This window comes from Vulpes lagopus, chromosome 7 (assembly GCF_018345385.1).
Source record: "Vulpes lagopus strain Blue_001 chromosome 7, ASM1834538v1, whole genome shotgun sequence".
Classification (NCBI taxonomy): domain Eukaryota; kingdom Metazoa; phylum Chordata; class Mammalia; order Carnivora; family Canidae; genus Vulpes; species Vulpes lagopus.
The window spans coordinates 131,225,162-131,235,356 of record NC_054830.1 but is presented as its reverse complement, the minus strand read 5'-3'; the positions used below and the strand labels follow the sequence as shown (position 1 = coordinate 131,235,356).

At 45.2% G+C, this 10,195-nt stretch overlaps 1 long non-coding RNA gene across 1 annotated transcript; it reads right to left on the bottom strand.

Annotated features, from left to right (window-relative positions):
* Positions 1–3,234: 3,234 nt before the first annotated feature.
* Positions 3,235–7,583, bottom strand: LOC121495640. Its single transcript, XR_005989029.1, has 3 exons — positions 7,268–7,583; positions 5,336–5,518; positions 3,235–5,188 (listed from the first exon to the last, which is right to left on the bottom strand). It is a non-coding gene; the product is annotated as an uncharacterized LOC121495640 (long non-coding RNA).
* Positions 7,584–10,195: the final 2,612 nt, after the last annotated feature.

Genomic DNA, 10,195 nt, shown 5'->3' with positions numbered 1-10,195 from the left:
AAAAAATTTTTATGTATACACTATATATATATTATTTCATTGTACTTGACGTTTATCTTTTTTATTTTGGGATCTAGATTCTTTTAACAAGCAGGATCTTTTAACACACCCAGGGTCTAGTTAGGGGAAAGGTGTTGTTATTGTTGTTTTTCTTATAGTTTCTTTTTCTTTATTCTTTCTTTCTGGACAAAATAATGACATGGAGAAAATACTCCCAAAAAATAACACGAGGTAGCACTCACAACTAGGGAGTGAATCAATATAGCTATAAGTAAGATGTCTGAATTAGAATGCTAAACAATGATTATAAGGATAAAAGTTGGGCTGGAAAAGAGCACAGAAGACTAAATTTTTGTTTTTTAAAGATTTTATTTATTTATTTATGAGAGACAGACAGCGGGAGGCAGAGAGGCAGAGACACAGCAGAGGGAGAAGTAGGCTCCATGCAGGGAGCTCAACATCGAACTTGATCCCGGGTCTCCAGGATCACGCCCTGGGCTGAAGGCAGTGCTAAATTGCTGAGCCACCGGGGCTGGCCCTTTTGAAAATTTTGAAAGCTCGTCTGAGTTCTCTATTCTGTTCCATTGATCTATGTGTCTGTTTTTGTGCCAGTACCCCACTGTCTTGATGACCACAGCTTTGTAGTACAACCTGAAATCTGGCATTGTGATGCCCCCAGCTATGATTTTCTTTTTTAAAATTCCCCTGGTGATTCAGGGTCTTTTCTGATTCCACACAAATCTTAAAATAATTTGTTCCAACTCTTTGAAGAAAGTCCATGGTATTTTGATAGGGATTGCATTAAACGTGTAAATTGCCCTGGGTAACATTGACATTTTCACAATATTAATTCTGCCAATCCATGAGCATGGAATATTTTTCCATCTCTTTGTGTCTTCCTCAATTTCTTTCAGAAGTGTTCTATAGTTTTTAGGGTATAGATCCTTTACCTCTTTGGATAGGTTTATTCCTAGGTATCTTATGCTTTTGGGTGCAATTGTAAATGGGATTGACTCCTTAATTTCTCCTTCTTCAGTCTAATTGTTAGTGTATAGAAATGCCAGACTTCTGGGCATTGATTTTGTATCCTGCCACACTGCCAAATTGCTGTATGAGTTCTAGCAATCTCGGGGTGGAGTCTTTTGGGTTTTCTATCTAGAGTATCATGTCATCGGCGAAGAGGGAGAGTTGGACTTCTTCTTTGCCAATTTGAATGCCTTTAATGTCTTTTTGTTGTATGATTGCTGAGGCTAGGACTCCTAGTACTATGTTGAATAGCAGTGGTGGGAGCGGACATCCCTGTCTTGTTCCTGATGTTAGGGGAAAGGCTCCCAGTGCTTTCCCATTGAGAACTTTATGGTCAACTAGTATTCGATAAAGGAGGAAAGACTATCCACTGGAAGAAAGTCTCTTCAGGAAATGGTGCTGGGAAAATTGGACATCCACATGCAGAAGAATGAAACTAGACCACTCTCTTGCACCAGACACAAAGATAAACTCAAAATGGATGAAAGATCTAAATGTGAGACAAGAGTCCATCAAAATGCTAGAGGAGAACACAGGCAACACCCTTTTTTAACTTGGCCACAGTAACTTCTTGCAAGATACATCCACAAAGGCAAAAGAAACAAAAGCAAAAATGAACTATTGGGACTTCATCAAGATAAGAAGCTTTTGCACAGCAAAGGATACAGTCAACAAAACTCAAAGACAACCTACAGAATGGGAGAAGATATTTGCAAATGATGTATCAGATAAAGGGCTAGTATCCAAGATCTATAAAGAACTTCTTAAACTCAACAGCAAAGAAACAAACAATCCCAACATGAAATGGGCAAAAGACATGAAGAGAAATCTCACAGAGGAAGACATAGACACGGCCAACATGCACATGAGAAAATGCTCTGCATCACTGGCCATCAGGGAAATACAAATCAAAACCACAATGAGATACCACCTGACACCAGTGAGAATGGGGAAAATTAACAAGGCAGGAAACCACAAATGTTGGAGAGGATGCGGAGAAAAGGGAACCCTCTTGCACTGTTAGTGGGAATGTGAACTGGTGCAGCCACTCTGGAAAACTGTGTGGAGGTTCCTCAAAGAGTTAAAAATAGACCTGCCCTACGACCCAGCAATTGCACTGTTGGGGATTTACCCCAAAGATTCAGATGCAATGAAATGCCAGGACACCTGCACCCCGATGTTTATAGCAGCAATGTTCACAATAGCCAAACTGTGGAAGGAGCCTCGGTGTCCATCGAAAGATGAATGGATAAAGAAGATGTGGTTTATGTATACAATGGAATATTACTCAGCCATTAGAAATGACAAATACCCACCATTTGCTTCGATGTGGATGGAACTGGAGGGTATTATGCTGAGTGAAATGAGTCAATCGGAGAAGGATAAACATTATATGGTCTCATTCATTTGGGGAATATAAATAATAGTGGAAGGGAATAGAGGGGAAGGGAGAAGAAATGGGTAGGAAATATCAGAAAGGGAGACAGAACATGAGAGACTCCTAACTCTGGGAAATGAACTAGGGGTGGTGGAAGGGGAGGTGGGCGGGGGATGGGAGTGACTGGGTGGCGGGGACTGAGGGGGTCACTTGACGGGATGAGCACTGGGTGTTATTCTGTATATTGGCAAATTGAACACCAATAAAAAATAAATTTATTATTAAATAAAATAAAATAAAATAAAATTTTGAAAGCTCTTCCTGAATAGAGGGAAAGAAGGCATGATCATAGTAGGAATAATGTGACAGGATTGAGTGCAAGTCCCTTTGATTTGAGAACCCAAAAGGTCAAACTGCTGGATGAGGGCTTTCTTTAAGTTTCTCTGAGCACTCAGGTGGTTGGAAGACATGGGAGAGAGCTCTCATGAGGGTCATCCAGTGCCTCCATTCCCATATTAATTGAACAGCTCTGCTTTGGTTGATTTCGGTTTCAATTGGGCAGAGACTTTAGTTGCTATAAAGTACCCATCTGAAAGCTTTTAATTCAGCTCAGCCCAGTCATCCCAAATAGGGACATTTGGGAAAAATGATTTTTATAAGATTTTATTTCCTCATTCATGAGAGATACATACAGACTGAGAGAGATAGAGGCAGAGACACAGGCAGAAGCAGGCTCCATGCAAGGAGCCCGATGCAGGACTTGATTCCCAGGTCTCCAGGATCACACCCTGGGCTGAAGGCAGAAGCTTAACTGCTGAGCCACCCAGGCATCCCACATATGGGAAAAATGATTTCTAAAGCAGGAGGCATGGTGGCCCCCATGAAGGCTGAGAAAATCACCTGTTTGCCTGCCTGCCTGCCCATGTCCTGTAGTCAAGGTTTGCTGCCTCTCAGGAAGTCCAGGCTGACTGAGGGGGTGCAGAAAGGACAGGCATATGGGAGATCCTTCATCTGTCCTGGTCCTTCTGGAAAGAGGCCCACTCACCGGGAAACTTTGGCCCATGCCTTCTTTAGGCAGTGAATTGAGGCACTCTGCAGAGCAGAGAGGATGGCATGCAGTGAGTAGTTCCACAGGATTTGACAGTCCTGGGAAGGGAAGAGAATGAGCTGTCAGGTGGGTAGCAAGAGCCCTATTTGCCCAAGAGCTACAGTATCCCTCCGTGTCAGTCTCCCCTCCTGGATGAGACAGGTGTCCAGGGACCTGCAGAAGGGCACACTGAAGACCCAAGGAGTAGCACTGCTAGGGAAAGTGGGCATTTTACCTCACTCAAGGAAGGAGCCAGGTAGGAACTGAGCATCCCAACATTGGGCCATGCAAGTAAAGGTCAGCATGTCCCTGGAAGGAAGAGCTTAGACCAGAGACTTCAACCTTGAGAACTGATAAAGGGAAGAGCAGTTCCCCAGGCTCAGGAGAGCATGTTAGCTAGGCCTCCCATAGCATGCTTTGGCCACCTTGATTCAGTGCTTCACCACCATGGACCTGTCCTGGGATGTCATGCTTGGGTTGTCAAGGCAGGTGGTGATGATGCAGTTGGCCAGACCACTGAACTTGGTGATGGTGGCACAGACTGTGTGTGCCAGATACTCATTGCCAGGCTTATTCTGCTTGGACAAGATGGAGCCCAGGCACTGATGGGGCAGCACCTTCCTGAACAGATCCTAGAGAATAGGGGGATGTTCACTCACACAGCCATTTCACATGCAAGACTAATGTCCTACATAAGGGCCTCAGGTCAGAGCTGGAGCTCAGCAAGCTGAGAATATAGCCTGAGCCCAGTTGGAGTCCCTGGATTGCATTCTATTCCTCTTCACTGAGGGAACCCAGTATAGGATGAGCCAGAAGAAGATACTGGCAGGGGATGGAAGGAGGGCATTTGCATCCTGATCATTCTCCCTAACTTCAAGCTCCAGGTAGCAGTTCAAGGTGGCTCCTCACAAGGGGGCATCTTCCCCTCCAACTGTTCATCCCTCTGGTCCTACTTCCCTTTCAGCTGCACATTCTCACAGGATAGCTATAACCACAGGTTTGTCTGCCTGTCCTGTACTTAAGCACACATCAGTTGCCTAATAAGTGCAGAGGGTGCTCGGCCTCCAAGGCAGATGGATGTCTGACCTGTGGACTTGGACACACACCATGAATTTCCCTCCCCCACCCTAGGACACAGTCTGCAGCTGAACGGTGAAAGCTTGGGTTTGAGGAGTTGGACAGGTTGATGTGGTTGGTAAGTGATGGAACTGAGATTTGGACCCAGGCCATACAAGCCCACATCAGGGAAAGGCAGATCTGGGGCAGAGGATAGCAGAAGAAAAGCCTGCCCTAGCCCTGCCCTGAGAACCCAGCTGCTCATTGCATCTATGGATGTAAATTTCTCTGCCACCAACTTGGGAGGGAAGTCCATGAGGCCGGGCTTCTCCTCATGCAACTGGTTCTTGGGAGTTACCCACCAGTGACAGGTAGCCTCTGGGGCTGGAGTTGCCTCTCTCTAGTTTTAGGGTTGGAGTCACAATTCTCAGGAAATCTGGTGGTCAAACTGACTTCAGCTCAGGACCAGGCACACATGCAAAAGAATTATGTAATCCGTTGTTCCAGATCGGGAACAACTGATGGAGGTGATGTTGGCTCCGACGTTTGAGGTGATGGTTGAAACAGAGCTAGGGGTGTCTCTAGCTCCATCGGAGACCCTTTCTCTGGTTCTGCAGCTGGTAGGAGCCATGGAGCTGGCACTGGCACAGGATAAAGAGAAACGTTAGTCCACATGACTGACTTGCCCTGTGCCCTTCCAAAAACAGGACAGATCCCATGTCTGTTAAAGGAACAACCACCCCTGAACCCCATCCCAGATAGTCTTCCCAGCTTGCAATCCTTCTTACCCTCTACCTCTGCCTCAGTGAGCTCCAGAAGTTTCCACAGCATCAGGATAAGGAGGGCATGGTATTTCAGGTCCCAGTCATGCAACTTCGTATGCACATGGGCCTCCTTTACTTTGAAACAGGCATAGTGCAGGTATCCTGCAATTTCTCATCAGGCCAGGTATCCAAGATGGGAGAGAAGTGCTGGGGAGAGTCATATGTGGAGCAGCATCAGAGGCCTGGTCTTTCCTTCCACACGGTACTCCCATAGCACCATTCTTTCTGTATGGGTTCCAAAGAATGGCCCCAGCCTGACTTCCAACCTTTCTATAGCTGTCCTTGCAGTGGAAGGTCTGGTCATCCAGAAAACCTATATGAGTCTTGTTTTTCTACTTATCCTTTTCTCGCCATGGCCAAGGGCCTCGTCTACTCCACACTCCATGCAGAACAGTCCCAGGGCTTAGGTTTGTGGCAGATTGGTGAGTGGTCTGCTGACCACAGCTTCTGTTCTTAGCCCCAGGTGTGGTGGTCAGCAGAGGTGGTATGGAGAGGGGCAGGTAGAGCAAAATAGGACAGTTGAAGGGATGGGTGTTTGGGGCACCAAATCAGCCCAGACTGTTCTCTGCTTCCCAGAGGGCTTGGAACCCCATTTGCAGCTCCCTTTGATTCATTTGCCTCTTCACAGGAAGTCCCCAAAATGAAGGCTTCCCAAATGGAAATCAAGAGATCTGGGAGTTCCATGGCTCTGAAAGTCCCTCCCCAGCCACAACCCCTGTAGTCTCCCAATGTGCTCTGTGGAGGCAGCAAGGCCCTCCTTCTGGACCTAAAGATCAATCAAAGTTTTACTTGATCTTTAAAAAAAATTTAAGTATATTTATTTATTTGGAGAGAGAGAGGGAACACAAGCAGGGTAAGCAGCAAAGGGGGTGGGAAAAGCAGACTCCCTACTGAGCAGAGAGCCCAATGTAGGGCTCAAACCCAGGACCCAGGATCATGAATTGACCTGAAGGCAGAGTCCTAACTGACTGAGACACCCAGTGCCCTTACTTGATCTTATCGTCCATTATAATGGTCCAAATACAGGTGGATCCATTACTCACTCGAGATGGCCATGAAGATGTCACATCTAACAAACTATGGACATGGGTGCTTACGGCGTGTAGAGTGATTGACCGTCTGACCCTCTGATTAGAATTGAGACCCAGACATTGTATCTACTTTATTCCTTCAATTATCTTAGTGACTAGAAATGTGTCTTCAATACTAGATGCATAATATATATTATTGGATGAAGGAATTCCAACCAGTACTTTCCATATACTGAGTGGACTTTGAGCTCTTCTGCCTGCCCCCAGTGACCTCTAATCTGGTCACATAAAGGGCAAGTAGCAGGACCAGTTAGATGGAATCCCAGAAGTACTTTACAAACAGGAAAACTGCCTCCTTTCCATGCACTTCTTTTTTTTTTTTATGATAGTCATACAGAGAGAAAGAGAGAGAGGCAGAGACACAGGCAGAGGGAGAAGCAGGCTCCATGCACCGGGAGCCTGATGTGGGATTCGATCCCGGGTCTCCAGGATCGCACCCTGGGCCAAAGGCAGGCGCCAAACCGCTGCGCCACCCAGGGATCCCCTCCATGCACTTCTGTAAAGGCGGAAGGGCCACAGGCCATGAGGGTTGATGTCAGAGCCTCTTCACTGGGGAGAGAGAACTACTACACATGAAGATGCCCAGCATGTCCAGAAGCTCTTTCTACTGAGCCAGGCACCAGGTAAGTCTATGCCATGTTTTTCTCCCATGATTTCCCACAGTAGCCCCATGAAGTTCATCCTCTTACTACATCACATTTCAGGAGAGGAAAAGGAAACTTAGAGAGGTGCAATGACATTCCCAAACATACCAGTAGTAGAGGCAAGCCTCACCCCCTGTGCTGTGCATGGTGTAGTCACTTACCTGTTGAACTGCTGGCCCAGAACCTGTTGGGCTGTGATGAACACCTGGTATATGCAGGAAATTATTGAGATGTTTGAGAGGTTTCTATACTGGAATATGGAATATAGAGGGACTGTATAAAATTCTCCATCGTGTCTTCCTTGAGCATCAGCATGGTGCAGGCCTCACTCAGGGACAGGGTTGATTCCTTTTCACACCAGAGAGACAAGGAGGGGCACCATAGTCAGCTTCCAAACCATGAACCACTGGGAAGATCAGGGTCTGGCGCTCAGACTAAAGACTCCCATCCCTTTGGGACCTTGTACGGGACAAGGGACTTGAGTGCCCACACAGAAAAAGGTTACAGGCTTCAAAGTACCATTGTTTTTAGGGGAGACATGGTAAACCGTTGGTAACTTCAACACATTATGTTACCTGAGCAACAACAGCATTTCTCTCAGCTAATAGCTTTTATGAAGACCAGTATGCCATTGAGTCATCAGTAAACATCCCCACTGCCGATAGAACTCAGAGGGTTAGAATCTCAAATGCTGTTCAATATCACATATGTTAGGCCTGAGAATTCTCCACAGCATGGGCTGCATGGCATTTCTCCTAAGCTGATGTGACTTGGTCTGTTCCTGACATGGGGCAAGAGGGTCAGGGGAAAACCACGTTCCTCAGCAGGCCTCAGGGGAGCAAGTTGTTTCTAGTCTGGGTTCTGGGATTGTCCTTCTCATCTTTGGGTCTTGACAATGGGCATGAATGTGGACCTGTTCTCACCCCAGACCGACACTTGATGTAGTTGGTGGCCTAATGTACCTGTACTTCTCAAGAGAGATGGAGTAGTTGAACCCTTGGAGCAGCTCATTAAATATTTCCTGGGTGGATCTCTAAAAAAATACAGAGCCAGATACTGGGGCCAGGAGGAATCAGAGGTCTTCCCCCCTAATCTGGGGTTCCATGTTATGGCAGATCTAGCAACTAAAACAGTCTGTGAGGACACGTAAGGCCACTGCAGAAATGGCAAAAGAATGGCATCAGGTCAAGTGCCAAGGGCCTTAAAAGGCTGAATCACTGTGGCAGACAGCCTCATTTACAGAGTACTGCAAATATCTATAACCTGTTGGTTATAGACCTGTTGGGCCTACAATGATTTGGTGTGTTCTGAGAGAGAACAGGTTACAGAGAAACATATAGAATGGCTTCATCCCACCCTTTCCTTTTGCATTAAATCACCCTCTTTAGTGTGATGATTTGTAAGGGCTTGGAGAAGTTCTGCAGGGACAGTGGATCTGGGTTCTACACAGGCTATCTGGGATGAGTCGGTGAAATAATAAAAAACAGTAATAAAACGCAAAGATACTCATCAGGTCATGAAAAACAAAACAAAACAACCCCTCCCCAAACCCTCAAAAACATTAAATATATTCTGCACCATTCCAACATAGGTGAAGAGTGTCTTCCCACTTCATCACATAGCTGGTGGCTAGGTGTGGAGGTTCAGGTCACTTTGCGGTTGAGGCCATGGGACACTCATGTGGAAACACTATGAGACGGCCCCAGGTTTCTCTCCATGTTTGTGTGGGGGCCATATTTGGGTGGAGAACCTTCTTCCCATACTCAGCTCAGAACAGCACTGATCCTTGGTGGCCTGGTGCACCTGATAATTATCTAGGGAGTTGGAATATTTGAAGCCACAGACCATCTGCTCCAAGATCTCCTGGGTGCAGCTCTGTAAATACAGTGCCTTGTATACACAGGGCCAAGAGACATTAGGGTCCTCCCTGGACATCACCACAAGGGGACACCCCCATTAGAAATCGTGTTCTCCAGTTCAGGCCAAGAGAGGGAACTGAAAAGACATCTGGCAAGGAGGAAGCCAGATTAAAGAAACTATTGGGCTCATGACTAACATATTCGTAGTTGAGCTTGGTCACCAGCACTCGCCTTCTCATCTTGCCTGCTATGACCTGGGGTCTGAACACAATCGATGTTCTGGAAGGAACCTCAATCTAATCCAACTCAACCATTTTAAAGGTGAACATTTTTGAGTGAGGAGAGTTGACTAGTCAACCATCAGATGTTTGGTGAACAAGCCAGCACCAGAATCCTGGCTCCTGATTCACTTCCTGCCTGTTCTGTGCTCATTTCTAGAATTTTCCCTGTAATAAGAACTAAAAAGAGAATTAGCCTACACATTATTTTTTGTGCATATAGATGCAATATGTATTTTTAACCAGCTCAGACAGCCACCAACAAACTTCTTAAATTTTCATTTTTATTTATTTTTATTTTTTTTTTAATTTTCATTTTTAAATTAAACTTTTAAATAGTAAAGATGTGGTCTCTGTATACAATGGAATATTACTCAGCCATTAAAAACGACAAATACCCACCATTTGCTTTGACGTGGATGGAACTGGAGGGTATTATGCTGAGTGAAATAAGTCAATCAGAAAAGGACAAACATTATATGGTCTCATTCATTTGGGGAATATAAAAAATAGTGAAAAGGAAGAAAGGGGAAAGGAGACAAAATGAGTGGGAAATATCAGAGAAGGTGACAAAACATGAGAGACTCCTAACTCTGGGAAATGAACAAAGGGTGGTAGAAAGGGAGGTGGCAGGGGGTTGGGGTGACTGAGTGATAGGCACTGAGGGGGGCACTTGATGGGATGAGCACTGGGTGTTATGCTGTATCTTGGCAAATTGAACTCCAATAAAAATAAATTTTAAAAAAGTTAATATATGTAAGACATGTAATTGTAGAAATATGAAAGTCAAAAAGAAAGAAACCTAAAAATGAAGAAGTGTATAATATTGTAGTTAAGGTGGGAAAAGAGAAAAATATTGAAAATTTTTAGTTTGATATAAAAATGAGTTGCAACGGAAAAGGGGGGTGGGTGGGAGTACCCTCTAGTTCTATATACTAAAATCCCTTGACTT